Genomic DNA, 25832 nt, shown 5'->3' with positions numbered 1-25832 from the left:
AATATCACATGTGAAGGGAGCATATGGATGGATGGCCTGGATAAAACATGCATCAACATGGGGCCTACAGATGTAGTAGATTTTAAAATCCACCAGAAATCCTGCAATATCTACTATTGGCTCTGAATGATATGATACTTTGATTAATCCAACCCTCCCCATTGTTTACAAACACTGAATGGAATTTGCTTGGAACCAAATGCAATTTCATACCACCCAATACTGCACACCAAACAAGCTCCTAGAATTCATTGCGCTTTGAAAGCATTGTCAAACTCTAGATACTTGATTTCATTCCTCTAGGTTTTTATTGCTTTTATTTTTTTGTATCGTGGCCCACTTCATCATGGATAGATTGGGAACATTCACGTGGATAGAACCACTCCATAGATGAATATGCTTGACAAATAAGAGTGGTTTTTTGATACACAAACAATCCTTGACAGGCCTACATATGGATGGACCTGATTTCCACATAACCCTCCACATGTCCTATGGAGAGATGGTTCTACGGTATTAACCATGGGCATGGAGTTAGCTGAGGCCAGATCCAGATCTTAAACTGGTTGGGCTACGACCCATTCAAAACGTTAATATTGCCAGCATAGGCTGGGCACATTGCCAGCCCTACTGCAAATATTTTTCTAATACTCTGATAGTGTGATAGATTAGACGCTGGCACTTGGAAATTACATACGTGAACAAAAACAATTTAAATAAAACCGTCCAAAATTATGGTTGCTGGTAGAGATGTATGATCGACTAAAATTCATGTTTATTTGATTATATGACTACAGGGTTATTGGACAATTCAAATGAAAAGTATCCAATGGTCTTATTTTAACAATTGATGCCAATCACCTATACACATGCAACTTGAATAACAGGGAACATGTGGATGAATGGTGTGGATAAAACAAATGTATCAACATGGGGCTTACAGATGTAATGGATTCCAAAATTCACTAGAAATCATGCAGTATCTACTATTAGCTATGGATGATATGATACTAGGATTAATCCAATCCTTCTTGTTGTAACCAAACACCGGATAGAATTTGCATGGGACCAAATGCAATTCCACACCACTTAATACCACACATCAAAAGCCCCTAGAATTCATTGTGCTTTGAAAGCATTGGCATATAACCCACACATGGGGCACCAATTAAAAGGAAATTTGGCACCAACACCATTAATTTGGTTGGACACCATGTGGATAGAGTATATGCCAAAATTTTCAAAGGTTGGACAACATTAAAAGAACACTGATTGGCACATGATCCCTGTACATGTGGGTCGCAACAAGATTCAGCTAGTGGGCCCTTGCATTGAGCTGCTCTCATAAAATCACACTAGTTGGGTGGTGATGGGTAAATGATCCACCATCCAACTACCCCTTAGATGTATAAATATTTGAGACCCAACATACAAGGGGTGACAATGTGCTAGATAGACTTTCTTTGCCCTTTTAACAGCCCATTTTTAATTGGACGCAAAATTCAAGGGAATGTGCCAACAAGTAGTGGCTTTATGTGCATAAGAGTAACCTCATTCACCAGGTTTATCACCTCTTCCCTAACCATAACCACAAAAATAAGGCCGACCCAACAATCACGGGGGCCCTATATTGTGATTTATTTCAAAATAATGTCATATACATTTTCTTGGTTGATACACAAGGATATCGAACACAGACAATTATCATGTGAAATCTAAGGGCACCTTGTCAGTTATGTGAAAGCTCTATCATCTTGATAGTAAAAAAAAGAAAAAAGAAGAGAGAAACGTGAGTACCCAATATACAAATCTTTCCAACGGTCATGTAAATCTTCTTGAAGAAATAAAGCAATGCAAATGTAATCGCATGATAGTCATCATCCATGATATGAGAAGCTAAGCTAATAGGACATATCACATCGGCCATGCCCAATTTCTGCTCATTTGAACAACCTATTCCTCTAACAAAATGGCAATTAATTGGACCCTATTTGGTGGTTAGGATAGTCCGATGTGGACATTTCTTGGTTCTGATCCCTCTTTCATGGTCCCCACTATATGACCAATTTTAGTCATCCACCTCAAGAAGTGGCCACAAGGTAGCCCCTGCACCCTCGGTTTGACTCTTTTTTTTTTTTTTTGTTGGCTTGAGCCCGGACGCTAAGAAATCAAGGGTGGGCGTTTGTCTTGTAGTGGTTTACGCTAATATATTTAAAAAAGAGAATGTCTTGAGTCCAATTGGTTGGACCATAGTTTAAGGTCCACCCAGTGGACAACTATTTATTAAGTGCTTGCGAAATCTAAATCCTCCGTAAGTTGCCCTATCATGAGGCAACCTATCCACTAAAGTGACCATCACTATAGAAAACAGCATATAGCCATTGATGAGTGAATATGTATGATTTTCATACATAAAAAAACTTACGGGCGGTTCAACATTCAAGGAGATCCATTCACTTAATAAATTATAAGTTATCCATTGGGTGGACCATAACCCTTAAAAAGGAGTTTTACCTATGCCAACCTTCATTGTGAGCACCACTTGGCTGCAACCCTGGGAACAACCATGTGGGTGTGACCCTAATTATAGGCCCACCTTGATGTATATCCATGTTGTCCATTGGTTTAGCCATTTTATTTTAGGGCATGGTCCCAAAAAATGAAGTCAATACAAATTTGAAGACCACACCACAGGAAATAGTGGTCATTGAACGGTCATAATTAAAAATTTCCTAGAGTTATAGACCTGGATGAAAGGGAAAAACAAATATCAGCTTGATCCAAAACTGATATGAATCAAGCTCTTCAGAATTGGAGTAGGAGAGTGCCTTTAAGAAGATGGGGGGAGGACGGTCAAGGGTGGTAGTCCAGCGAGGTGTCAGAGAGTTAGTGGTGCGCATACAACAAAGAAATCCTAGCTTTCCTTTTGGGCCAACAAATGATTTTAATGATCAATAACTATTGTTTCCTGCAGTGCCATCCACTTGAAATTTATATCTTCTTGATTTTGGGACCATGCCCTAAAATAAGCTGCCAAACTGATGGATGACTTGGATATAGTATTGAATACATCTAGGAGGGCACTAGAGACAGGGTCGCACCCATATTGCTGGTTTGGGTCACTGCCAAAACGTAATCCTTGATATTTTATGGAGCCTAATGTGATATATGTGAAAACTATTAGATATGTAATCTCATGTTTAAGCATAGAGCTAAAAAAGTAGGTTGGCTTGTAATTAAGGTGGGGCACACACAGAAAGAGGTGGGAGAGACATCCACCCTTGATTTTTATAGGGCTACCATGATTATATAAAATCCATTCTAGCCATTTAGATGCTACACCAAAACTTAGACCTTTGACCCAAATTTAGGCCCATATGTCATTTAGGTGGGGCCGCACCAAGAGAAACAGTTGGTAGGGTGAAAGTTGCCCTATATATTGCTTCTCTAATTGTGTGGTTTACCTTAACAATGAATGGAGCTGATTTTTGGTTCCTAAACCTAAAATAGGATGACAAATTTGGTGGTTAGGGTGGACTTAACGTAAACAACTTGGTGGGCCCTCTCAGGTATGAGTTTCGTTTGTATTATAGGATCTCTCCTTACAATTGTCATAGGCAGGCCGGGCCACATTCGGGCTAGGTTGTATAGTACACATTCCACGCCCTGACCAATTGTGAAACGGGCTTGCATTTTAAGCCTAAGCACGTCCCATATCATACCACTCTAGCTTCAATTAAAAAAGGAAAGGAAATTTTACAAAATAATTATTAATACAGTATTTATAGATACCTCTTTCAAAAAGCATGGGCTCCACTGCAATGTTTATGTGAAATACAATGGTCAACTCATTTGAAGCCCGAGGCTCAAAATTCAGCCCCATCTATGATTCAGCTAGACCACATGATTGAAAATAATGTCCAGACCAACCCCACCCTCCAAATCATTTCCCTTGGTGTGTCCCATTTGAATCACATATAGGTTTGACTTTTGGGCCTTTGACCTAAATATTGGTACGAAATCTAATGATTGGAGCAAACATCATTTAATAATGACCGTAGGCCTAACATGTACAACTGATATTTTTTCCCTAGGCCCTCACCAGCAAAAAAGAGTTAGGGCCAAACTCAGGCTAGATTATTTTCACCTGTCACAGCCCCAGTCCAATCTTCGTTTAACAATGAGAGCTGGGCTTGGACAAACTTAGCCCGCCCAACACCCCTACACACACCACCCCAAAGCGTGGTGTGGTGATTTGTTAGGCATTGTAGGGCCCACCTTGATGTATGTTGTATATCCATGCCATCCAGCAGTTTTTCCAGGTCCTTTTAGGGCATGGTCCCAAAAATGAAGTAAATCCAAATCTCAAGTGGACCACACAACAGGGATTGAATGTCCACCATTAAAAACTTCATGGGGGTCACAAGTTTTGGATCATGCTGATATTTGTGTTTTCCCATCATCCAGGTGTGACCTTATCAACAGGTTGGATGGCAAATAAACATTACGCTGCTAGGAAGGTTTTAATGGTCAATGTCATTATCCCATTGTTTCCTATGGTGTGGTCCACTTGACCTTCAGATCTGCTTCATTTTCTGGGTTCATGCCCTAAAATGAGCTAGCATAACAGATGGACGGCGTGGACATAAAACACATACATCACGGGAAGCCCCACAATACCCCACGCATCACCAGACCACCACTTGGGTGGATGGAAATGGGCTTGACTCGGTTGAGACCTAGAACCAACGAGGTGGTCGGTACCCTGAAAATGGGGTCCACCTCAATTCTGTATGCATTGCCAACTAATTTTATGGTATGATCCCAAAAATGAAGCAGACACAATATCTAGATCACACCACAGGAAACAAGGGTCATTGAACGCCCAGGATTAAAAGCTTCCTAGGGTCCACTATAATGATTATTTGACATCCTATTGCTATGGTCACATAGACCTAGATGAAGGGAAGACACAAATATCAGCATAGCCAAAACTTTCGTGGCCCACAAAATTTTTAATAGAATCAGTTCATCCAAATCATTCATAAGCTATTTAGGCAGCCCACTTGAGTTTTGGATTTACCTCATTTTTTGTTCATGTCCTTAGAATGATTTGGAAAAATGGATGGTCAAGTGGATTTCTAACAAACATCAAAGTGGGTCCAACCTACAACAGGGTGGGGCCCAATATGATGTTTGTGAGTACAAGGAACTTCTTGTAACAGGGTGTCGCAAGCAATCGGTGTCCTGGGCGGTGTGGGCAACACCAACTAATTGCGTCAGCCTTCTTTGGGCTTTTATCATTGGGGTCCATGGTAGTTTGAAGATAGAAAGTAACATTGTCAACCCGCTAGGCCCAAGAGATTGTACAATAATCCATGGGATTTCAGTTTCTACAAAGTGGGGCCTATTGCTCCCTGATCTGAAGCGTTCATATTGTGGTGGACCTCAAAGTTTCTACACTGGGTATATCCTCAACTTATAGTTTGTGCGAGTGGAGCCCACTGATCACTAACACTAGAAGGGCCCAACATGCATATGAGATTCCCAAAAAATCTCCTTGGTTGGGAGATAATGGCCATCCAATCTTTGGTACTTTTTGTTGAATATGGGTCACCACAAATAGTGTATTTTCAAGACACTGATCAAGGGTGAAGAATGTTCTCATTAAAGGGTGTTTTAAGAAGATTCCTCATCCATGTAATCCATTTTTACAAACTCAAGGCTCAAAGCATACGGTGCATATGTGCTTGCTCGAGGATCCTATAATTCCTCAATTTTTCATACAAAATAAAGAAATCAATGGATCATTTACCTCTTTTCCATGCCCTAATCTTACCCCATAGCGTATTATGTATTGGACAATGTAGTTGAAACTATATTACCCATTCTTGTAAGGACCACATGCTACGACAAATTTCAAAATTGTCTTCACAATTCAAATTTTAGATGATTAAGAAAAGACGGACTTAAAATATGACCATCAGATGAATACAATGTCAAGAAAGCGTAACGGTGGTCCTAGATGAGCATATTCCTGATACCTTAGTGTCGGAGTTAACAACATTATCCAGGTTGTGAGCAATTCCAATAGTGTGCGGTCTATCTGCCAATGAGCACAACTACATGTCGTATAATAGAATTACCCATGTTAAATCTTCATAAAGATTTACGTGCTGGGAACATGTTGATAATAAATGCAAAGTAATTGTATTTTCAATAAAAAGAAAGGGATAAGAAATTAAAACAGGAATTGCTATCGCTACTTACATGAGTAGAATTTCGAATCATATTAAGGAAGATGATTTGAGTACAAAATCCTTTAGCCATATAACCTTGCATATTTCAGACAACAAAACTGGAATTTTGGTGATAAAACATCAAAATATAGGCAAAATAGTCATCATCAAATGTGATAATGCCACATCGTATTAAATCACAGTCTTGTTCCAGCTATTTGGAGTCGGCTTCTTCAAGTATTAAATCATAATTATTGTCATCAGTAGCAGCACGGTCTTGTCCTAGCTAATTGGGGTTGGATTTAAGAAACCGCCAGCAAAACTTAATTGAGTTTGAGACGAACGTTGATACTCCGGATGAGTGTAATACACAGGCACTCGAAATTAGAAATTGCACACATGGCATACTAGTCAAATTAAACCATAAAAATTTTGCTACCCAGTGTAGATGTATCATGGACCAAAAATCAAGCTTATTTGATTATCTGACTATTGGGTTGGTGGACATTTATTGGATAGTTAAAATGAAAAATATCCAACAGTCTTATTTCCACAAGCAAATGTCCACAAATCAGAGGTTTGGAATTTTCAACCAATCTGATCTTGGGATTGCAACTTCGCGACAGTGGTTGCACAATTTAGAAGGTTTTATTTGAGTTTCTGCATGCATGCTTATCAAGCGTCATACACAACCTGAGTATCATATACTTCATTGAGTTATGTTTCTCTCTGGGTGAAAAGAGTACACATCGACTTCAGGACACCCTTCCATGTGAAGCAATAAAATACATTTCAACATGGAGTTGTAGGCAGTAGAAACCATAAGCAGAGTTTTACATTACATCCTTTACTTCAAAACCCTACCTGAGTTTTTCCAGAATAAAGCAGTTTAACCATGAGCCTCACATGTAGAAACTGAGAGATAAAGCATATTATACATTTTATGGTCTCAGATAAGGACCATTACATTCCTCTGAAAATAACAATACCTGTGTTTTCATGGGTGAAGAACAAAGTTCAGGAGAGCAAGCTCTTTATGTCCATTTAAACATCTCACTATCGAAAATATCTGCAGCTTTGGATTTACTACTAGCTTCCCCCTTCACAAAGTAAATAAAAGACGTAAGTACCCTGCATCTAGGTGGGCGTGGACTTAACAAACTTGTTATTGATGAGATAAGTTTGGTCATGGCCAAACTCAACCCAACATAGATCTAAGTCAATCATAGTTCTTTTAACTATTGATCTAGGACTAGAAACAACAAAAATTAACAAAATGTGTCTGCAGCATATGTCCGCAGGTAAAAAACATGGCTAAAGGCCCATTTTCTTGTAGTGGCAGTATGTGTCTGAAGGTAACATTCATTCAATTCCCACCAACTCTATATTAATGAAAGCTGATAAAAGGAGTCACCACACAACATGTCAGTTCCTCATGACAATGATCTGCTACTATAGCTGTGGTCCGCAAATGGAAAATTAGTCCCTCGCATTCAATACATTACTCATATTCCTACAATGCAGCAGAAATGGGTAATTCCAAGGTTCAGACACCACCAAACAACATGAAACTAAGTGGAAGATAAAAGTGATAATGGCACAAATTAGAGGCTGCTAATAAGGCACCTAGATCTAGAAAATCAAATACAAACATGAATACCATTGTGAAGAGAATGCAAATTACACAAATGTGTGCTAGAGAAGGTATAAGCATGGGTCATTTGCAGCCACAACCTATGCTTATACACCTTTGAGTACCATGTTACCAAACTATGGCTTTTTTATTTATTTCTCTTCCTGACCATCTATTGTAAACTACAAATGGAAGGATGAAGATTGTCCTATCCAAGATATTGTCAAGGCATAAACCTTCCATGATCACATGCAATAGACTAATGGTCTGACCCACCGGACCACTGGCCCAACTTGTCAGAACTGAAAGCCAAAGTATAAATGTGCAAAGCCCAGGGGTCGAACGATCCTATAAATCCTCCGAGAAAAAAAAAATCACAGAGAAACAAAAGAAAACAGCCATCAAATGCATGTACATGTATAGAAATGGCTCAAGAAAGTAAAAAGTCATAGGTTTTTCCCAAGGCTACAACACTATACAAGGACAAGTGATTTCCATGAATTGGCCCCGCAACAGAGAAAAGCAGAATTCACGTTGAATGTTGAATAAATCATATCATAGATCATCTTGCCACAAATCTATAGCATAGCCTTCTTATTTGATACTTCTCCCTTTTCTTATGTATGTTGTTCTAGTCCTTGTATTAATAATTAGAAATCAGAAATCTATATTCTTGTATCAGAGAGAAGAATACAAACTCTGTTGATGTTCTTGGTGGTTTTGGCTATTTCATTTTACTTCATTATCAATTGTGAGATGAAGTTTCAAATGGTCTAAATACATAATTCGCCGGCAATTCTACTTGCATATAGTTTCCATAGTATGCCTAACATTGATGACATGTTCATCATAATTTGTCTAGCTATAATTGCATGCTTGATTGATAGCATGCTCACTTATGATAACATGCTTATGGTTGTTTTCGATGTCTTTATGGGAGCACCTTAATAAGCTATATTTTATTCCCTGCATGCCGTAGACTCACGAGTTGTGGTTTGCTCATACAAATAATTTATACTTTTTCAGGATGCGTTTAGTAGCAGGGTGCATGCAGGAGTTGTTGGAGTTTGCTATTCCTTCATTGTTGTTAAGATGATTGTGCTTCTATATATATAATATGGAATATTGTATATGATTATTATAATGGCTGGAGCGAAAGTGCTCTTTAAAAATCAAGGGTGAAATTCTCTTCCATCTCCTTAAAAAAATAAATAAATAAATAAAGGTTGGCATCGATAAAATTCCTTTCAAAGGTTTAAGTCCACTATTTGGACCACGGGTTTCTACCTAATGGATAAGTTCTAATGGCCACATGGTTTTCTATTACTCATCATGTGACCACACATTGTTTTTTATAACTCATCAAATGGCCACACTGCTATTTTGTTATTTATCAATGGCTATACATTATTTTCTATAGTGGGGTCAGTTAATGAGTGAATAGGATGATGTTTGCACTAGGTGATCCTCATGGTGGGGCCAACAATTTCACAAACACATAACAAGTTAGAAGTTATCCACTGGGTGGACCTTAAACTGGTCCAACCTTGGACTTATGACATTCTTTTTTTAAACAGGAGCTATGGCAACCATACCCACTCTTTTTTCTTTGGGCCCTAAAATCTACTTAGACCATTCAATGTGTAATCATAATTTATGAAGATTGAAAAATCTACTTGTGATTGAAGTGCGCCACAACAAAGGAAAAAAGTTGAGAGAGAGACCACCCTTGATTTTTACAAGGCCCACCATGATGATTATATGACTATATGAGACACTAAAAATAGGCCTGATGACAAAAACAGCAGGCCAATATGTGATTCAGAAGGGCAACACCAATTGAAGCAGTTTGGTGGGTGAGTGTTGCCCTGTCTCCAAGTACATGGTCCACCTGATGGGGCTGATTTTTTAGGACATATACGGTTGGGTTGGATTTCACTTAAGCATATCATGGCAGCTAGGATGCTCACACCAGTGTAAAGGAGAGCTTCCCATAAGAAAACTATATGATAGTCAAAGATACAGAGAGCTTCCCACGAGAAAATTGGATGATATGAATGATTATTTAAAATAGTAATATGTCAAGATTTTTATGATTTTCTTTTCCTATCCAACAGTGATGTTGCTGCCCTTAGTGCCTGCCCAATGCCTATCTTGTAATTGTTTTTTCATTTTACTTCCATGGCTTCATTTAAGAATATGGCAGCTCTACAAAGAAGGGAGATTGAGTTGGTGGACCCATAGAGGAAGTCCTTATATTCATGAAAATAGCCTTCTTTTGCACTAGCCTTCAATGACTCAAAAGTCTCATGCTTATGAAACAGTAGATTTCACAGAAAGATGTTGACACCACCACACATCATACGGGACTTGGTGGGGATTGGTTGAGTCTCAAGAACCACAAATTCCAGAGTATCAAATAATTACTTCATCTCCGATAGAAACTTAGTGTAACATCCTGGATTTTCACTGTTTTGGATTTCCAAAATTCCGTTAAATTTTTTTTTTTTAATTAACTTATAATGTTACTTATTAACCTTTAACACTCAATGTTAGTGTATACAGGGGTGGTACCAGTAAAGAACCGCACCAGTCCGATTAATCAGCCGTAGGAAGCTAATGAATCCGCCCGATCACTTGAACATCAGGTGTAGTGTAACGTCCCACCCAACCAGAACAGTGTCCTGGGGCGTTCCACGTAGGATTTGCCACAAGACCGTTTGTTTAAGCTACTCATAGTGAGGTATCACAAATAAATTAGACCAAGATTTGTCCAATTGATTAGGCCAGACGGATCCTGATAGAACCTAGTGTGGGCCTCCAAGCCAGATGGCCGTTTACACCTAACGACAGCCCATGCGGGCTGTACCGCGACGTGGGAAGGTCAGAAAAATCTAAAAATTTAGGGAACCATAGAGTTCACTGGGCTTGTGGACCATCGCGGACCATGGACCCAGTGGACACCCAAAAGTGGGATCTGGCACTGACTAAATGCACCCCACTTATGCAAGGACCGGAACCTGGCGCTCGCAAATGAAGCTGAGATGCAAGGCTATCCAGCCGTCGGATCTCTTCTATATTTTCAGGGGAGGTCTAATGAATTTTCCTACACCCGTCCACTAACTCTGGGACCCGAATGTGGAATGGTGACTGTTGATCGCAAATCGGGCCCGTGCGACCAAACTCCAGATCCGATCATCCCCAAATTTTACGTGACCCTTTATCGGGCCATGGAACAACTATCCTATGAATTTCATAACCAGAGGGCCACCAGAACCACTCCAATCACCAAAATGGACCCCACAGGGTCATTTGAAGATCGGAACCGTTTACTCAAACCCCATAACCGTTCATCTGTTTGTTCTCAAATTTTATATGGCCCCTCATTGGGCCATAAGGCACCCACACACCAAATTTGGTGGCTAAGGGGGTGTTGGGTCCGCTCCAAAGCCAATGAGGAATCCTAGAGGGCCATTGTGGGGATTCATTAAAACTAAAGGCCAGAGGGCCTAAATCTAACCGACCCTTCGCTAACTAATTAAGGCAAGCATGACTAAATTAAAGATCTAACCGGGGCAGAGTCAGATAAGGCCAGGATCTTAAATAATAGACCAAATCAACTCCATTACTCTTTTAGTCTAAAACCAACGGTTTAGAGTGATCATGACCAAATATCCACTTCCACTAGTTATAAATAGGTCACCTTATAAATATAGTTAATCCAAACCCTGATCATTACCCATGAGAAATCTCAATACCTAATTCATTTCAAAAATGCCCCAATTTTTCGAACAAGCTCTAGACCGCTCGTTGGTGGGCCATTAGTTTCAAAATAATAGAGTAATATTCATCTTACTGGGCTTGACGTCCATCGCGGGAGTCGGATCTGGGTAGTGTCCAGAACCGCTCAACTTAAGCCGAAGGACGAGTCCATGAGAAGCGCAAATACCCTAAAGAAAGGAATTGGAACTTAAGTGAATTGAGTCATCCACTCTTATGCAAAGTTGAGGATTTTGGACCGTCGGTTTGCAACCAAACTTCACACGTGGAGTAAGGATATTTCCCTGCTCATATCCGTATAGTCGTGGCCCTGATCGACCACCGGTGACCGTTGAACAGATTTCTAATCATATTTGTCGATTGGCGCATCCAAATGGCGGGCCGATCATGTTCATATGTAGATCATCATTAGGGCTAACTATCCTACGGTGTATATCAATATGTATACCCTATAGTGGGCCCTAAATCTTGAAAAGACCCTCCCATAGGTCTAGTATAGTAAAAACCCAACACTTGGGGCCATTTCCACCAAATCTGGCATTATAAAAGGGCCTCATTTGGGCTCTCTCTCTCCCCATGCGATTTTGCCCTAGAGAAGGAAAGAGAGAAGAGAGAAAGGAGAAGAGAAAGAGGAGAAAGGAGGAGAAAGAGAGAGGAAGAAGAGAGTGAAGGAGGGTGTTGTTGATGGTGGGGCCCAAGGAAGCTCAACCTTGCAACTCTCTACCCTTTCTTCAAGGAAATCCCTCCACCACAACCACACATTCGCTCCGTTAATCGTTTAGGTAAAATCCCTCACCCTTTTTTCTTGAAATCCATGTATTGAGGAGAGATTAGCATGGATTCTAACATACAAATGCTTGCTTTAGGGATTCCGGCCGTTCAACCCCAAAAAATCCCCGCTCCTAGGTCGTTCCCAAGCCTCCAACGAATTCGAAGGTGCGGACTATTGTTCTTAGGTGGCCTAGCACCAATTTTAATACGAGATTAATGATTTTGATTGCTTGGATGTTAATTTTGAAAGCCTAGGAAATCCTAGGAATTGTATGTTGGATTTATATGTTTGATTCCCTCTCTCATGATGTCGTTTATGTTTCTCACATAATTTGATGTATGGATGATCATATGCTCATGCCGTATTGATTTTTATATGTTGTTGCCTCATATTACGTATGATTTCATTACTCTTGTGTGCATGATTTCTCAACATGGAGGAAGTGTTAACTTCCTCACTAACCCACACCACACACATACACTTTATTTATAATATTAATGGTTTGCTTGTAGGAAAATTTGAATTGTATGTTGAGCAACATGAGATCAAGGTGTTGAATATGCTTGATGCGGCATTGGTTGTTGGCGTGCTATGAGTCACTATCCCTACCCTTGGGTTGGTCAGGAACTTGAGGAGAGACGGTAGTCCCATCGGTAGGACTACGCTATGGTTGGACTTGTAGGCTTGGGAGGGTGTGATCGGGTGGCTGTAGTTCGACTACATGGGACCCTCGTGCCTGATGTCACACGCCTCACGCTCGCCTGACTCGCGAGGTCTAGCCTACTACCTAACCAACCTTGATTGTTAACCCTGCTTGTTCACACTTGTATGGAACATGGGACACCCCACAACCGTTGTAGCTCATTAATAACCCACTTGAAATTGGTCCACAGCCTCGTGAGCCGGGCATGGTGGAATGGGACACTGTGTTCGAGCTGTCGGCCTATGCTGGGGTCCCACGCCTCCCCGTAGTGACCGCGAGCGATCCCTTTCTCATGGCACTCCTCATGTACTTGAAGTCGGGGATGAGGAACCCGACGAGATCACGGACCGCGGGATCTCGGCCTCACGCATTAGGGGGTCTTGGCCTCGCAACCCGTTTAGGGCATTGATACATGGGGTATACCAGATTTCCAAATCTGCTGGGTGAATGGACCTAACTAATCACACGGTTAACACGATCATTGCATCGCACTAGTTAGGGTGGTGACTCGGCAGTCGAGGTCGCACTGAGGGAGTATTGGCATTGGCGATCGTTAGATGGTGTCGCACGAGGGAGCGTTGTAGTGAGGGCATGCATCATGTCATGTTGCATATATGCGCATTAATAAGATTACTTAGACATATGTGATTGTCTGCTTTTCATTAAGATTATATTATAATTGATGTCTGTGATAACTTAAGACTAATAACACCCACTGAGTTGATCACTCACTCCCACTCTGGGACGGTGTTTTAAAACACCAACCAGACTCATTCATAGATGCAGGTGACTCGGGACTGGAGGAGCCTGGTGAGGCGAGCTTCAAGGAGGAGGACGAGCCGTCCTACTTCCAGTGATGGATGGTTCTCCGCCAGCTTGAGAGGCAGGATTGGATCGCTGGGCAGGGGCTCAGTTTTACTCTTTTTGGTCATATTATTCTTTTGTGATTTTGTTGGGTAACATCTTATGTGACCCATGTATTCCCTTGGACATGTGTATATATATATATATATATATATATATATATATATATATATATATATATATATTTATATTCAGTCTCTTTCATTTCAGTGGACTTGTGTGGATGTACTTCATGTTCCAGGAGATTCCAGGCTGCGCATTTAGACTGGATCGCATATTAATGAAAATTGGCTATAAGTGACCCCGGGAACTCGGGAGTCGAGTATATGCACGACCCCCGATTTCCAGGGCGTTACACTTATATAGCATAATGGGCAGCTATTTGATGCTTTGGTAGACAATGATGCTTGATACACAGGCACTTCAACATTGCACTTAGGTAATTCATTGTTTTTAAGTCACTGAAAAAATCAGATTAAGTGAACAATACTAACATTTGACTCGTGAACACTTTCTTTCTTGAAATACCATTGGGTTATATTAAATTGACAGTTAGAATTACATTTTATTTGTTTTGAGATTATGTAGCTCTTAACCTAATTTTGGGTGAAACGCTCAAATCAGACATGAGTCTCACATTGTGATTAATGAATGTGCTCGCCCAATCGATGCATGAGGAATTAAAAGAAAATTTTAGATTTCATGAGGTAAGCATTGAATGGAGAAATAAAGATAATAATAATAATAATAATAATAATAATAATAATAATAATAATAAAGCTAGCTCACTCATCAAGTATGCCAAACATTCAGGTCGAATATGGGAGAATAAGCTCCTAGTACTTAGCAGCCTTTCATTTTTTAACAAATAAATATTTCTAGATAGTACCCCTATTTTTGTTATTTATTTTCAAATAACACCTATATTTGGTATAATTATATCCTTATTTTTATTTGTTTCCAAATAACACACTACTTTTAAATATTTCCAAATAGGGCTAATTTTTTCAATACTTCCAAATAAGCTCTACCTTTAAAATTTTATAATATTTCTAAATAGTTTCCTATCTTTTGCTTATTTCAAAATAGTACCCCTATTTTTTTATTATTTAAAGATAGACCATAGCTTTTGAATATTTCAAATTAGCACTTTATCTTTCATTTATTTCATATTTTTTATATAATTAAAAAGTATCTTATCTTTTAGATTAATTCTAAATATCCATCTTTTAAACATTTCCATACAATATCCTATCTTTGAATATTTCTAAATAACTCCCAATCTTTTGAATATTTCAAAATAATACTTTTGATTATTCCTAACTAAGCTCTACCTTTTGATTTATTTCTAAATAATACCAATCTTTTGAGTATTTGTAAATAGTACCCCTATTTTTGATATTTTTTATTTTTTTATTTACACACGCACACACACCCTCACACACTCATGCCGTAGTAGGATTTCACTACTTATGGATACTCGAGCCTTTTTTTTGATTTATTTCCAAATAACACTTATATTTCCTTATATTTAAACTATATCTTAACATTTTTTATTTGTTTCCCTATTTTTAAATATTTTCAAATTGGCTCAATATTTTCAATACTTCTAAATAAGCTCTACCTTTATAATATTTTTAAATATTTCACTATATTTTGCTTAATTCTAAATACACCCCCTATCTTTTAATTATTTCTAGATAGGTCCCTATCTTTTTAAATATTTCAAATTAGCACCTTACTTTCATTTATTTTCTATTTTTTTATATTACTAAAAAGTATCTTGATAATTCTAAATATCTAACTTTTAAATATTTCCAAACAATATCCTATTTGAATATTTCTAAATAACGCTCAATCTTTTGATTATTTGCAAATAAACCCTATCTTTTGATTAGTTCCAAATAACGCCCTATCTTTTAAATATTTCTAACTAACGCTCTGCTTTTTTATTCATTTCTAAATAATGCCAATTTTTTGAATATTTCAAAATAGGCACTATCTTTTGATTTATTTCTAAATAGTACCTAATCTTTTTTAATATTTCTAAATTATGCCCAATTTTTTTATTATTTCCAAATAATCTCAATCTTTTAATTATTTCCAAATAACGCCCTATCTTTTGATTATTTTCAAATAATGTCCTATCTTTTGATTTATTTTCAAATAAACTTCTGAATATTTTATCTTTTGATTATTTCCAAATAACACCCTAATTACTAAAAAGTATGACAAGTCTAAATATTTATTTTTTAAATATTTCCAAACAATACCCTATTCTTAAAATATTTCTAAATAATGTTACATTATTTACAAAGCTCTATCTTTTGATTATTTTCAAATAACGTCCTATCTTTTAATTTCAAAATAAAACGCCCCATCTTTTGATTATTTCTAACTAAACTCTACCTTTTGATTTATATCTAAATAATGCCAATCTTTTGAATATTTCTAAATAGTACCCCTATCTTTTGATTTATTTTCAAATAACATCTATATTTCCCTATATTTAAATTATACCTCAACTTTTTTTAAATTCATTGGGATTTATTTTCAAATAATACCCTATTTTTAAATATTTCTAAAATAATGCCCAACGACGCTCTATCTTTTGATTATTTCTAAATATAGCACAAATTTCAATTAGAAAAGGAAAGAATTTTACAAAATACCTCATCAACAGGTACTTGAAAAAAAAAAAAAAGGTTTTTTAATAAGCTACTCATTAATTAATGTAATTATCACTAGAAGTTAGGCCAAGGCCCAAAAATCAGCCCCATCCATGATTCATGTGGACTACATGATTGGAAACAATATTTAGGACAATGCCCACCCTCCAAATCATTTCCTTTGGTGTGGCCCATTTGAATCATATAAATTTGACTTTTGGGCCCTAGGTTTAAATTTTGGTGTAAATTCTAATGATTGGAGTGGACATCATATAATCATCATAGTGAGTCCTCTAAAAATCAAGGGTGGATGTCTCTCCCAATGGTTGCCTACCTGAATCACATGTCAAATTGCTATTTTTTTTCCTGCGCTTACACGTCTAGATAGACTGAGTAGTGTGGGCCTTCAAGGTAGGCTTGGTGAAAAATCAAGGTGATTGTTTTTTTTTTTTGATAAACCACCTTGATTACACATTGAATGGTCAGAGCAGATTCCACATACACATCATGGTGGGACCCTAAGAAATCAAGGGTGGGCATTCCCTTCAAGGTACACATTAAAAAAGAGTATGTTGCAAGTCCAACTGGCTAGACCACAGTTTAAGGTACACCCAGTAGATAACTTCCTACCTGTCAAGTGCTTGTGAAATCCAATCTTCCTATTAGATTGCCCCACCATGAGGATCACCTAGTGCGAACATCATCTTATCACCTCATCAAGTGACCCATACTAATAAAACAGTTTATAACCATTGATAAATAACAAAATAAAAGTGTGGCCACTTGATGAGTGGATAGGGATGATTTTCATGAAAATTGTTGCTTACCATGGGAACAGCTTGGAGGTCCAATTGGCTAATAATTTACAAGTTACCCATTAGGTAGACCATAACTTGTGGTCCAAACTAGTTAAACTCATACCTTTTATATATATATATAAATCAAGGGCCCATCATGATGTATATGTAAGATCCACTCCCACCGTTAGATGTGTGATCTCATGTTAAACATAGAGCCAAAAAAGGCCGACTTCTAATGAAGGTGGGAAACACCAATGGAAAGACTTGGGAGAGATTTCCAACCATGAGAGGCCCACCAACACCTTGCACAACGAACACCAACTACCATTGACAAATCATTATTGAAAACCTTTCTGAAACGATGTAAATAAGGTAGTATTTTGTAAATTTTTCTAAAGGAAACTGTGCCTTTTTTGGATGCAAATTAGATGGCCCACGCCACCCCAACAATGGTGGTGATGTGTGGGCATTGTGTGACCCATTTTGATGTATATGTTGTATATCCATGTCGTCCATCAGTTTTTCCAGCTTCTTTCAGGGCATGGTCCCAAAAATGAAGAACACATCACCACACCGTTGTAGGGGTGGGAGGGCAACACCACCTAACCATCACAAGGCCTTCTTTGGGATTTTCTCTTGTGAGGTCCACTAGTACATTGATGATCGAACTTAGCACTGTCAACGGGCTGGGCCAGTTGGGCTTATTCAAATTTTAAATGTGACTGGCCCAAGCCTAGCCCATTGACAGCCCTAATTGAAGGCAGACACATGCCTTGTAAAATCCAAGTAAGGTACAATCCTTGTAAAATCCAAGTAAGGTACAATCATATGGATGGGCCAAGAGATTGTACAGTAGTGCTTAGGATTTCGGTTTGTACAAAGTGGGGTGCATTGTTCACAAATCTAAAGTGGTGGTAATGTGGACCCCGCTATGAGTGGTGGATGCAAAACTCCAAAAACTATATATATATATATATATAAGGAAAAGGTACTATGCGCTCGACCTCACGAGTCCGTCCCATGAGGTCGAGCTATGTGGGCCCCACCGTGATGTGTTTCGAACATCTTACCCATCAGTCAGATGCACCATTCCATTGTGGGCCTAGGTCTCAAAAATCAAGTCAATCCGTGACTTGTGTGGGCCACACCACATACAAAAGTGGAGAGGGGCCGTGCACCATTAAAACATTCATAATCATTTTTTGGGCCCACCGAGATGTGGTTTGAAAATCTAGCCCATCCATTATGTGTGTCCCACTTGGATGAGGGTTCAGACCAAGTTTCAGACGCATTTATACGACTGATTTTTGGGATATCCCATAATTTAAAGGGGACCCATCAAATGCACGGTGTTGATGGTCAGCACGCATCACGGTGGGGCCCACATAGCTCGACCTCACGGGAGCTTATCGTGAGGTCGAGCGCATAGTACCTTTTCCTATATATATATATATATATATATATATATATATATATATATATATATATATATATATATATATGGGAAAAGGTTCCGTGCGGTCGAGCTCATGGGAACTTCCCATGAGGTTGAGTTGTGTGGGCCCACCATCATGCGTGTCGAACATCTACCTCATCAGTTAGATGCACCATTCCATTGGGGTTGAAAGTTGGGCGGGTTCAACCTGATCGACCCGACATTGGGTTGGGTTTGGGTAGGATATATTAGGTTTAGTCTCAGGCTTGGGCCATACAAACACTAACCCGATAAAACTTGGGTTGGGCTCGGGTTGAGGTCTCGGGTTGCCTGACCCAACTCGAACCCAATCAATATATAAGTTCCTTATAAATTAATTATAATTGAATGTGGATCATTTGTGTTGAAGTTACGGGAAATTCCAATGCCATCGAATTTCATTGGTCCACGTCATTCCCGATGATACAAGCTAACAAGATATGCCAGATTTCTCTCTCCCAAATAGATTGCATGGTATACAATACGACTTTAAAGGAGTAGTTGTCCTATATTTTACTTGTTTGTTTAAAAAAATTGAACTTCTTTACAATAAATAATTGCATATATAATTAATAAAATCATAGGTACAAAAAATAATACGTGTATTGAAAATATAATAGACTAATGTAATGACAAAAATATTAACATATATCTACCCGACCAACCCGGCCAACCCGACCGAGCCCGCTTGGGTTGGGCTTGGGTTGAGAATTCCCAACCCGAGGTTGGGTTGGGTTAGGTTAGGGTTGAGGTATAGGAATCTTGGGTTGGGCTAGGGTTGAGCACCAACTCGACCCAACCCGCCCAACTTTCAGCCCTACATTCCATGGTGGGCCTGGGGCTTAAAAATTAAGTCAATCCATGACTTGTGTGGGCCACACCACATACAAAGTTAAGAGGGGTTACCCTCCATTAAAACATTCATAATCATTTGTTGGGCCCACCGACAAGTTTCAGATGCTTCCAAATTTCAAGTGCGCCCCACCAAGTGCTTTTATATGTTTTTAGCATGTCTTCACATGATTTTAGATGGTATGGCCCACTTGAGTTCCGTATATGGCTGATTTTTGGGATATCTCATAATTTAAAGGCGACCCATCAAATGCATGGTGTTGATGGTCGACACGCATCACGGTGGGGCCCACACAGCTCGACCTCATGGGAAGTTCCCATGAGCTTGACTGCATTCCTATATATATATATATATATATATATATATGTAGGGAAAAAGTATTATGCGCTCGACCTCACGATAAGCTCCCGTGAGGTCGAGCTGTGTGGGCCACACCGTGATGCGTGTCGACCATCAACACCGTGCATTTGATGGGTCCCCTTTAAATTATGGGATACCCCAAAAATCAGCCGTATACGGAACTCAGGTGGGCCATACCATCTAAAATCATGTGAAGACACCGTTAAAACATATAAAAGCACTTGGTGGGGCCCACCTAAAATTTGCATGCATCTGAAACTTGGATGGGCTGGATTTGCAAACCACATCTTGGTGGGCTCAAAAAATGATTATGAATGTTTTAATGGTGCACGGCCCCTCTCCACTTCTGTATGTGGTGTGGCCCACACAAGTAACGGATTGACTTGATTTGTGAGACATAGGCCCACGATGGAATGGTGCATCTGACTGATGGGGTAGATGGTCGAAACGCATCACGGTGGGGCCCACACAACTCGACCTCATGGGACGGACTCGTGAGGTCGAGCGCATAGTACCTTTTCCAAAACGAAAGAAAGAAAGAAAACCAGAGAAAAGAGAAAATTTAGAAAGCTCACAGTTGCTTGCTATTCAAGCACTCTCTTAGACTAAACATTGAATTCGCTATTCGAATTCCTCCTTAAAACAAGAAAGCTAAACTCTTTAAATAGAGTACTGAAAGGAACTATTACAAAGTGGATTTACAAAACAGGGGGAGAGAAACTGTGGGTGCACAGTAACTGAATTTGGTACTATATGGTTTTACTATTTTGAAAAGTGAATATTAAAAGTGCTACAGTAATTTGGCGTGCTTCTATAGTAGATTCGCTACAGAGACTTTTTGGCACTTTTTTGATGTCGTGTCTTTTGGCACGTAGCGGAGACAGCTTGGCTTCGGCTTCAACTGTCGGTGCTTGCATTTGCCTTCAATTATATATTTGGCTTCATTTGACTTGAATTTGAAAGAAATCCCATCTTAAATTTCTAAAGATTTCAGAAGAACACTTCTTGGTCATCTGGATGAAGATCAATATCAGGAGCAGCTGTTGACGATTCTTCAGATTCCACATAAGTTGAACCTTGATGGCTGGATACTTGATCTTGGAAAGCAATGAATGCAGCTTTTAGTGCAATTAGCTCTTGCTTTAATTTGGCTGTTTCATCAGGAGGAGAGGCTATGATAGCTTCTTTGAAAGATTTTGGCAGTTTTTTGGAAGATAGCTGCTTCTTTGTTGCTTCGAGAACAATAGAGCAATCAAATTTATTCCACCACTTGATGTACGTGGGTTGGAATAAAACTTTAGTATTTTGATATTCAGAGGGTAAAACCTCATATTTCCATTGAAGAATCCATGGAATCCCGTGTTTGGCATAGTATTGCATCAGAAAATACTCTGGGTATTCAGGTTTTTCAGCTTTCTCAAGATTTTGAGAAATGAGAAAACAAATTATCTGGCAGGATGTTTGAATGACCACCAAATAAAATCCACCATTGAGTATAAAACCATGATGGAATGGATTTGGTATATGGTCTTGAAAAATTTAAAAACCATGAATGGCTATTTTCAGAATTTTGGAAAAGAAGAGCATATTTCCATGCTACTATATAATCCCAATATGAAAAGGAATCAGATTTTCCGTCAAGACTATGGATATTTTGGTATTATGAAAGAGAATTTCCCCATTCTTTTTGGAGAATGATGTTGATGATTTTCATTTTGGAAAATGAAATTTCTTTTTGGTTTTGGTTAGTGCGATGCTCAAAAATTACACTTTTGGTTTGGATCAGAATAGCTTCATAGAAGTTTCTCGAGAAATTTGGTTGTCTTGGGTGAAAGTGATTATTTGGGAGGAAGAGTTTTGGAATGAGAAGTTCTTCTGAAAGTTTAGAGAATTCGGGGTCTAGGGTTAATACCCTATGTTTTCCTTTTGGTTTGTATTCTTCAGGATTTTTTGTATTTGGAACGAAAGCTGTTTTTGGAGGAGTTTGGATTGGTTGGAATGGATCTTTGGGGACAATTTGGATTGAGGATTTTTTCTGTTCTCCGATCTGGAGAGGAGTTTGGAGAAGAGGAAAGAAGAAATTCTTGATTTCTAGTTCCATTATTTCTTTTTCCTTGTTTTTGGATTTTTGTGGCATTTTTGGATGTATGGGGTAGATCTCGATTCAATTTTCCTTGTAAAAATTCGCGAGATAAAAAATCAGGCAAAGAATTCTTTTTTCCCGGGATAAACTCGATATCAAAATCAAAAATTGATAAAATAGCTTGCCATCTTGCAAATATTTGTTTTTAAGCTAGGTTTTTCACATCCTTTTTCAAAACTTCTTTGGCAGCTTGGCAATCTACGCGAAGAATAAATTTTTGGTTTAAAATGTTGCTTTGGAATTTTTGGATACAAGAAACCATTGACAAAATTTCCTTTTTAATAGTAGAATAATTTTGTTGAGTTGGATTCCAAGTACTAGAAGTAAAACAAACAAGTTGTTCTTTATCTTTTGGATCTTTTTGTAAAAGAATACCACCATAACCAATGTCTGAAGCATCAGTTTGGATGATTTTTGGGAAATCAGGGTTTGAAAGATTGAGGCAAGGAAGATGTCGGACTTTCAATTTGATATTTTTGAGAGCATTTGTATGGTCTTCAGACCAAATAGCTTTTGGTTTTTTGGTTAAAAGATTTTGTAAAAAAGCTCTGTCTTTGGCTAAATCTTTATAAAAGTCAGATATATAATTTACACATCCAAGAAATCTTTGGAGTTGTTTTTTGTCAGTAATTTTGTTAGGAAATTTATCTGCAAAATCAATGACTCTTTAGATTGGCTTGATCGTATTTTTAGAGATTTTGAATCCTAGAAATTGAATCTCTGTTTGAAAGAGTTTAATCTTTCTTAAAGAAAGAACAAGACCATTTCTTTCAATAATAGATTTAAAGATTTCTAAGTGTTTCCAATGTTGATTTATATTTTGGGAATAGATGAGTAAGTCATCTATGTATGAGAGAATGAAATCTTTATAAGGATGAAAGATATCATTCATAATTTTTTGGAATTCAGAAGGAGCATTTTTTAGACCAAAAGGCATTACAGTCCATTCGAAATGTCCGAAGAGAACAGTAAATGTTGTTTTGTATCTATCTCTAGGATGAATTTGGATTTGCCAAAATCCTGACTTGAGATCAAATTTTGAAAACAGATTGGCTTTATGCAACCTATTTAATAAGTCTTTTTTATTTGGAATTGAATATCTGATTGTTTTCAAAACTTGATTCAAAGGTTTATAATTTATAACAAGCCTAAGAGCTCCTCTTTCAATTTCAGGAACTTTTTCAACATAAAAAGCGGCACAACTCCATTGGGATTTTGAGGGAGTTATGAGACCTTTATGAAGAAGAGAATTGATTTCTTCATCACAGAGTTTAAGAGGCCGTGCATCCATTTAGGAAGGGCGAGCTTTTGTAGGAATGTGAATTTCATTAAAGTTCTATATATATATATATATATATATATATATATATATATATATATATATATATATATATATATATATATATAAGCATGCTCACCTATGCACGTGCGCACCTTATCACACATGTCATGGGCATCTAATCCGAACGGTCCATAAGATGCAAAATCCCATGAAACCCTAGGTGACAAATTTGCACCCTGATCTAAGATTCTGGTGGGCCATATCAAAGAGAAATGCAAATCAAGGGAAGAAACTGTTTTCATTTTTCATGGCCCACCAAAGTTTTGGTTCAAAGTAAAAATTGGTACCAGTGGGTTTCATGAGGTTCAAAGTAAAAATTTTGTAATGATATATATATATATATATATATAACAAAATTTCCCTTCCTAATCCTAATTAGGGGGTAATAGTATTGAACATGGTCCAAATCATAACGAGCTTGAATTTTAAGCCTAAGCTCCCAAAAGCCCAATGGGTAGGGTAAATGGGATGGGTTGGGTTAGGTTGGGTCTAGGGGGCGCCTCATACCCGACCTATTTAAGAATCCACTTCGAATTTTGGACCTAGCCTTGACTGACTAAAATTCAAGCCCATTTAGGTTAGGTAGAAATCAAAAGGAGTCGACCCTCTAATTTTATGGGTCGATACTGGCGCCCTATCCAAATTTGACCTATTTATCACACGAGTCACATTAAAGTTGATAGGGATGCCAATGGGTACCCAAAGCCGTGGGTACCCGATGAACCCAACCCATGAACCCAAACCAATTTTAATGAGCTCAAGTTCAATCAATTGGACCCAATAAATCAAGTTGAGTTGGGTCCAGACAATAAATTTATCAATACTTTTCTTCTTATTTTGTTTTGGGTTTTAGGTGGAGTCAAGGCTCAACCCATTAATAACCTATGTGGGTAGGTAGGGTTCAACCCAAGCCTAACCCATTAGGAAAATTTTCTAAACCTGACCAATTAAAATTTGTGCCAATTTAGGTTAGGTCGAAATCTAAAGCAACCGTCCCACTAATTTAATGGGTCGATACTGGCCTCTTATCCAAATCCAACCCCATTTATCATAGGGGTCATTTTAAGGTCGATAGGGATGCCAATGGGTACCCGAAGCCGTGGCCTATGAACCCAACCCAATTTTAATGAGCTCAGGTTCAATCAATTGGACTAAAGAAATCATGTTGAGTTCAGGTCCAGGCAATAAATTTATCCATACTTCTTTTGTTCTTTATTTTGTTTTGGGTTTTGGCTCGAGTTAAACCAGCTCATCTGGCTCAACCCATTAGAAACCTATGTAGGGTCATCCGGCTTAACCCATTAGTAACCTATGTGGGGTCATCCGGCTCAACCCATTAGGTAGGTTCAACCCTAGCCTAACCCATTATTTAAATGGACAAATTTCTAGCACGAACCCAACCCACTACCCAATTAGTTTGGCTTGAACCCATCTCAAAAGCAGGTTGGGTCTGTTAACACATAGACTAACCTGACTTAGGCCTAAGGCCAACCCATTTTAAATTAGAGCTAGGCCTGTCAATGGGTCTATATTAGGCTCAACTCCAACCCAGGTTGGGACTCAAACCCAGACATGTTCCTTCCTCATGCAAGGTACAATTTCTACAAGGAAAATAAATAGCAACCAAAGTCCAAAAGTGAAGTGGTTTTCCTTACCATCGTTAATTATTTCATACCCCGTTGCCTCCATGATCTTGGGTAGCGCCACTGGAAAATAAAAAAGAAAAAGAAAAAAGAAAGTAAAAAACCAACAGGAACTGTAACTAATTGCTTTGACAAAGAGTTGATGACCTGAAAGTGGCTATGCTGCATCAAACCAGCATTCATTTTCAGGTATAAAAAATAAAATAAAATAAAATAATGAAAAAACCACAAACACACATGCACGTGCGCACGCGCACGCACACACACACACATATATATATAACGAATCTGGCTACAGGCAGCCACATGTTCATCTACCCCCTGTTACAACAATTTATAACAGCATGCATACCTTACAATCACGGGCCAGCCCAACAGGAGTTTTCCCATATGCAATAGAGAAGTTGAGCAATTTCGCTTTTCATCTCTCAAAAGCAAAGGCATCCTGAAATAAGCACGCATATATATAATTAAAAAAGAAAAGAAAAAAAATCATTACCAAGAAACACTTTTTAGTATTTCATGAGGCACTGTTCATGATTGTCTTATTCTTTCAT

General features: G+C 38.3%; 2 long non-coding RNA genes across 3 annotated transcripts in view; both read right to left on the bottom strand.

The window, feature by feature from the left end:
• The window catches only part of LOC131246200 (uncharacterized), a 43495-nt gene that overhangs the window by 482 nt on the left and 17181 nt on the right, over nucleotides 1-25832 (bottom strand). Inside the window, exons 3-4 of one of the 2 annotated variants that reach the window (XR_009171243.1) lie at nucleotides 25628-25720; nucleotides 25288-25338 (exon numbers count right to left, since the gene is read on the bottom strand). This is a non-coding gene — a long non-coding RNA (uncharacterized LOC131246200). Of the gene's footprint in view, nucleotides 1-25287; nucleotides 25339-25565; nucleotides 25721-25832 lie in introns of those variants that run through there. The other variant, XR_009171242.1, reaches the window with a different exon arrangement.
• Nucleotides 6490-8519, bottom strand: LOC131246202 (uncharacterized). Its single transcript, XR_009171244.1, has 3 exons — nucleotides 8109-8519; nucleotides 7654-7752; nucleotides 6490-7339 (listed from the first exon to the last, which is right to left on the bottom strand). It is a non-coding gene; the product is annotated as an uncharacterized LOC131246202 (long non-coding RNA).

This window comes from Magnolia sinica, chromosome 5, assembly GCF_029962835.1.
Source record: "Magnolia sinica isolate HGM2019 chromosome 5, MsV1, whole genome shotgun sequence".
NCBI classification, from domain to species: domain Eukaryota; kingdom Viridiplantae; phylum Streptophyta; class Magnoliopsida; order Magnoliales; family Magnoliaceae; genus Magnolia; species Magnolia sinica.
Note: the sequence above shows the minus strand (reverse complement) of the source record. Positions and strands in the feature narration are given on the sequence as shown.